Source organism: Bufo bufo, chromosome 2 (assembly GCF_905171765.1).
Source record: "Bufo bufo chromosome 2, aBufBuf1.1, whole genome shotgun sequence".
NCBI classification, from domain to species: Eukaryota; Metazoa; Chordata; class Amphibia; order Anura; family Bufonidae; genus Bufo; species Bufo bufo.
This window is the reverse complement of record NC_053390.1, coordinates 345,255,963-345,262,914: the sequence shown is the minus strand read 5'-3', so window position 1 is coordinate 345,262,914 and position 6,952 is coordinate 345,255,963.

Below are 6,952 nucleotides of genomic sequence, written 5' to 3'. Positions count from 1 at the left end.
ACCAGTGAGAAGCAAATCAGCACTGATATCTAGGCCGTGTGTGACGCCTATATTTAATCCAAATTGCAGTGACATCCAGTGTCAATATGAAGAAGGCGAGTATCAAGGGACGGGGAAGTGGACGGGATTCTGATGGTTCACACAGAGGCCGTGGCTCAGGGCGCGTTGCAACTGTTCCTTCTGCCAGAGCACAAGGAAAACAGTCATCCACGATACCTAGATTCATGTCCCAGTTTGCAGGGCGTCGCAAGACAACACTCTTAAAGTCAGACCAGTGCGACCAGGTGGTCGGTTGGATTGCAGCAGATAATGCTTCCACTGGGTTTAGCACCACCCTGTCTTCCACCAAGTTTAGTCTCAGTAGCCAATAGTCTGATCAAAAACACAATCCTCACCCTGATCATCCTTCCTCCCACCATGTAGAGTCTGGCCAAACAAGCGATCCGGTACTCGGATGTTCCGAGGAGCTATTTTCACCCCATCACTTAATTTGGCCCTCTCCCCAAGCACTCTTGAAGAGGGACATGAGATCTTGATTCTCAACCTCTAGAGCCTTCACACTCATGTAAGGGTCAGCCCCTAGAATACAGTTTTTTGCACAGATATCTACAATATGGTGCTACATAGACTGTAATGACTTATTTCAGCCACTAGAGGCCACTGTGGCTCTGAGAATGAGGAAGCTGAACTGTTGCTGAGATGCACAAGTGGTAGGAGGAGCCAGAAGTTCCCAGGGTTTGAGTCCTGGCTAGAGGTGGGAGTGTCCAGAGAGCTGTGAGAGGATGGCTGCCATGTTAGGAGCCAAGTAAAGGCTAGTGATGGGACATGGAGCCTGACTGATTGAGTCCTGAGAAGCTGGCTGTGCTGGCCAAGATAGACTCTGAACTGAAGTGCTGCAGCTGTGACCCAGAGAAAGAGACTTCACTGTGTGTTCCAGAAGAAGTGGGATCGTGTAGAGACCCGTACCAGACGAGTACCAGCCGGATCCTTCCTGCCAGAGGTGGAGAGCTGCATCTGTTGTGACCAGAGAGATAAAGACAGACAAGCAAGCGACCGGACCTGGATCCAGACTGCATCTTATGGGATCCAAGAGAATCTGCAGAACTGTGAGTGGCACCGGTGCTGATCTGTGATAGGTTACAGAGTCAGGGACTTAGTCAGTGCGCTGTAGAAGCGTCCCCTGGGTAGCAGGGCTAGATAGGGAATAAGTGTGGAGAGTAGCCTGCAAGCTGACTGTTTGCTGTTTAGCTTATTCTGTGTCTATGCAAAATCTCATTGCCATTGTTGTTGATTTATGTTCACCTGTTCATACCATTCCTGTCATTGACCCATTGTGCCTCTGGTGCGGTGGTACTGTATTGCTACTCAGCTTTTCCGGCAGTTTCATTTTGCTCCTTAATAAAGCCGTTTTTTCTTCAGTCTCCTTGTCCGCTGTACTGTACTTGAATCCTGCTTTGCGGTCTCTCCCTCCTCTGACCGCTACACTCACAGGATGATGTTTTAAGGAGGTGGATGATGACGAGACACAGTTGCCATCAAGTCAACCACAATTACTGTCTGCAGAGGTTGATGAAGAGGATGATATACCATTGTCAATCACTGAAGTTGTGTTGGGGTCAGCAAATGAGGAGGATGATCGGAGTGGGGAAGTTGAAGAGGACTTGGTGGACGATGAGGTCACTGACCCAACATGGGAAGGCGGAAACGCCAGCGAGGACAGCAGTTCCGAGGGGGGGCGATCTGCAGCACCACAACAGGTTGGAAGAGGCAGTGGGGTGGCAACAGGGAGAAGGCGGGCCACGCCAAACAGGCCCGCAAGTGTTCCATGGAGCACCCCCTTGCGGAAATCTCCCTTGCCAAGGGGTAGGTGTTCCGCGGTATGGCGCTTTTTTGCGGAAAGTGCAGACGACAAAAGAATAGTAGTTTGAAACCTGTGCCACACCAAAATGAGCCGAGGTATGAACAGTAGCAACCTCACCACCACCAGCATGATACGCCACATAGCAGCCAAGCACCGCAATAAGTGGGAGGAATGCCTGGGTCCACAATCTGTGTCTGTGGGTCCCACCACTGCCTCCTCTTCCGCTATGTTGGGTGACGACTAATCGCCTGTCGAAGGCGCAGGCCCGGATGCCTCCCGCGCTGTACCTGTACCGTCACAAGCACCATCAGCGACCACATCCACTTCCCAAATGTCTTTACCCCAGGCATTTGAACGCAAGCGCAAATACCCAGCCACCCACCCACAGGCCATGGCACTAACCGCCCAACTTTCTAAGTTACTGGCGGTTGAAATGTTGCCATTTAGGCTTGTGGACACCGAGGCCTTTCGCGGCCTGATGTCGGCGGCCGTCCCTCGGTACTCAGTCCCTAGCCGCCACTATTTTTCTCGGTGTGCCGTCCCCGCCTTACACCAGCATGTGTCTGCTAACATCACCTGTGCCCTGACCAACGCAAGGTCCACTGCTAAGGTCCACCTAATGACTGACATATGGACTAGTGCTTGTGGCCAGGAAGGCTACATTTCCCTGACGGCACACTGGGTGAACGTAGTGGAGGCTGGGAGCAACTTGTACCTTGGTATGGCACAGGAGCTACCGACGCCCAGTATTGCGAGCCCTACTTCCATCAGGGTTACCGCCAGCACCTATGTAAGTGACTCCTCCTCCTCCGCCTCCGTCTCCACTTCCACCTCCGAATTCTCCACGTGCAGCACCAGTCCGCCATCAGCTGGTAGCTGGAAGCAGTGTAGCACTGCTGTGGGGGATGCGTCAACAGCCCATGCTGAAGATGATATGCTTAGGGGATAAATTGAACACCGCCGCAGAGCTGTGGCAGGGGATAAGAGACCAGACTGAGCTGTGGCTCTCGCCACTCAACCTGCAACTAGGCATGGTTGTGTGTGATAATGGGCGTAACTTGGTGGCGGCTTTGGAACTCGGCAAGCTCACACACATCCCATGCCTAGCCCACGTCTTTAACTTAGTGGTTCAGCGGTTTCTGAAAACCTACTCCAATTTGCCCGAGCTACTGGCGAAGGTGCGCCGCATGTGTGCACATTTCCGCAAGTCATCAACAGCTTTAGCCGGTCTGTTGACGCTGCAGCAGCGCTTGAAATTGCCAGCTCACTGGCTGTTGTGCGACGTGAGCACGCGCTGGAACTCCATGTTACACATGTTGGCCAGGCTTCGTGAGCAGCAAAGGGCAGTAATGGAATACCAGCTGCAGCACGGTCGTCGCCTTTCCAGTCACCTTCCGCTCTTCACAAGAGAGGAGTGGGCATGGATGTCTGACCTCTGTGAGGTATTAAGAAACTTTGAGGAATCGACACAGATGGTGAGCGGCGATAACGCTATTGTCAGTGTAACCATCCCACTTCTGTGTCTACTCAAACGCTTTCTGCTCACAATTAAGGCCGACACTGTTCGTGGGGAAGAGTTGGAAATGGGGGAAGAAGACATGACCCTGGGTGATAGCCAGAACACCCTCAGTTTGTCTTCTTAGCGCTTATTGGAGGAGGAGGAGGAGGAGGAGCAGGGACGGTTGCCTCCGCTACACCTGGTAGTAGCCATGGAATTTTAATTCCATCTGTTCAGCGTGGGTGGACAGAAGAGGAGGAAGAGGAGGAGGAGATGGACAGTCATCCTCCTGATGATGACAACGAAGTCTTGCCCACTGGTACTCTGGCACACATGACTCATGTTAGGCTGCCTTTCCCGTGACCCCCGTGTTATACGCATTTTAGATAACAGGGATTACTGGGTGTTCACCCTTCTGCACCCCCACTACAAAAAGAACTTCTCATCTCTCATTCCTCCGGTGGAGAGGACGAGCAAAATGGTGCTATAACAGAAGTTCCTTGTTGACAGATTGCTGCAAAAATTTCCATCTGACAGCGCTGGCAGCAGAGTCCCTACTTCCTTGGGCAACCGAGGTGGGGAGACAAGGGGAACACACAGCACTTCCAGCAAAGGCAGGGCAACACTCTCCAAGGCCTGGGACAGTTTTATGACACCCCGCCAGCACCCTTAACATGATGCAGGTCCTGGTGTCACAAGGGAAAAGTTTTGGAAGATGGTAAAGGAGTACGTAGCAGACCGTGTCAGCGTCCTCAGTGATCCCTCAGTGCCTTACAACTACTGGGTGTCCAAGCTAGACACGTGGCATGAACTGGCGCTCTACGCCTTGGAGGTGCTGGCCTGCCCTGCCGCCAGCGTTTTGTCTGAGCGGGTATTTAGTGCTGCTGGTGGCATTATAACAGATAAGCGTATCCGGCTGTCAACTGAAAATGCTGACAGGTTGACTCTTATAAAAAGGAAAAATGACACAACAAGAAAGGAGTGTGCAACACACCAATGTAAGGAAATACGAATCAATTTTATTAAAGTATTAATAAAATGTACATAATATATAAAATGTATAGGTAATTAGGCAGGGACAACCACAGTCCTACATTACCCTGTAATCGGCCCAGTCATATGCAATATAAGAACAATATCTCAATATCTGAACATAAGAGTAACAATTTATCTGAAAAATATAATGCAGGAATAGGCAAGAGATATATATAATGGACATCTAAGCCCTAACACTACTAAACGGCAATATAACCTGGATCAAGGTACAACAAATCAAAATGCCAGGTGTTGCACTGAGTGGTAAGACAACATACCTATGAGGCTGGGACTGGAATCAGGGCAATGGCGCTCCTCCTTATAAAAAGGAACAAGGCCTGGATTGCCCCTGACTTCTCCACTCCACCAGAGGAAAGCCACGACTGAACATAAAGGCACTTTAAATGTGTTGTTTAGAATGTACTGAATACTCTGTATTGCCATGCACCCCTTCCGCCACAAAAAAGGGTATATGGTTGAATCTTCCTTTTCTCATCCTCCTCCTCGTCCATCACGTATATGCCTTCTCATATAATTTTTCGGATGGTCAGCTCACCAGCAGGCCCTCACTCATAATGTTTTAGATGGTCAGCTCACCAGCAGGCCCTCACCCATAATGTTTTAGATGGTCAGCTCACCAGCTGGCCCTCACCCATAATGTTTTAGATGGTCAGCTCAGCTGAAGACCCTCACCCATAATGTTTTAGTGGGTCACCAGCAGGCCATCAATCATACTTTACCTGTCCTGTATAATGTTTCCTCATCCTAAATACCTATGACATTCCCTGTAATTTTTTTGTACTCGTTCCAATCACAGGCTCTCTTAAGAGTCCTGTATTGTTATTTATCGTCACTACCTCCCCCTGAGTCGGTACTGGGAAATTTGCACGCCCCCGCCTGCCTTTCTTGGAAGTGGTAGCCGTGGCCATCCCTCAGGCTCCCTCTTCGGAAGCGAAACCTGATTACCCATTACCCGTGGTCACCATGGTAGGCGCAAAAAAGAACATCAAAAGTTGATAGAGCAGACATCCGAATAGATCGTCAACATCACAGGGACGTGCGATCAGCTTAGAAGTTATCTAGAATTAACAACTGGCAGCAGGCCCTCACCTACAATTTTTTACACGGTCAGTTCAACGTCCATTCCTCTTCCAAGTTCATTATCATCAGATGATAGTCTGGTCAACACAATCGTAATCACCGGGGGTCACTAACTAATTAGCACGGAGGAGTGTCTTTGGTTATTGGAATGAACCACACAAATCGACTCGATCAACACGCTCAAAATGGCCATGCACCACCACCCACAGAATTGCAAAATAGATATCAATCTGTCAATTCTTTCTGTGTCCCGGCCGGGTGAGGCTTCCCGTGCGTAGTCAAATTAAGCCGCAGGCTCCACTCCTGGTTGTGCCCTTCCATCAATTAGTTTAAGTTTCAGCTTTGCAACCATACTCCCCCCCGGAACCCAAAGACTTTAGTTTCCCAGAAAATGCTCGGCGGGACATGGGAATGACGCTGCCGGGGTTCGTCTTCGAACCTCCAACTTAAGTTGTTGATTAATGAAAACGTTCGTGGCAACAAAGGTTTCGGCTGTGGTTCGGCTTGCGCCGGTACAAGAATTTCACCTCTACAGGTACAATACGGATGCCACCGGCCGTTACTTTTCCAATGAGCTCAGTTTGATCGTCCAAGAGTCCGGTCAACACAATCAAAACCACTGGCTGTCCCTCTTAGTCATGGCCTCAGTTCCGAAAATCACAAAAAAATTTGGCTGAACTTGCTCTTTATATAAAAGTAAATATACAGGAAATAATTTTTCCTAACAATTTTTTATCTAAAATCGCTTTTATCTTCGGTTTTGTGAGTTTTATGGTCAGTCTGTAAAAGTGGCGTACAACTCGGGCAACATTGTTACCAGCAGCGACATTGTAGTCCAAGATCCATCCAGACATCCTCCCCATGCTGTCCTTGACCCATTTTGGTGGTGTTTCCATCAATTTCTGACCTTTTACTATGAACCAGGCACCCTCCCCTCTTCAGAGCAGGGGGTGCCTGGTTTAATGCTCGGGTCCTCCCATTGACTTCTATAGGGCTCGGGTGCTCGGTAGAGCACCCAAGCACCCGAGCATCGGGGTGCTCAATCATCACTACTCTAGGATTCTTCTTCACCTCATTGAGCAGTCTGTGCTGTGCTCTTGCAGTCATCTTTATAGGAAGGCCACTCCTAGGGAGAGTAGCAGCAGTGCTGAACTTTCTCCATTTATAGACAATTTGTCTTACCGTGGACTGATGAACAGCAAGGCTTTTGGAGATACTTTTATAACCCTTTTTAGCTTTATGCAAGTCAACAATTCTTAATCGTGGGTCTTCTGAGAGTTCTTTTGTGCGAGGCATCATTTACATCAGGCAATGCTTCTTGTGAAAAGCAAACCCAGAACCGGTGTGTGTTTTTTATTGGGCAGGGCAGCTGCAACCAACACCTCCAATCTCATTTCATTGATTGAACTCCAGTTGGCTGATACTTCACTCCAATTAGCTCTTGGAGATGTCATTAG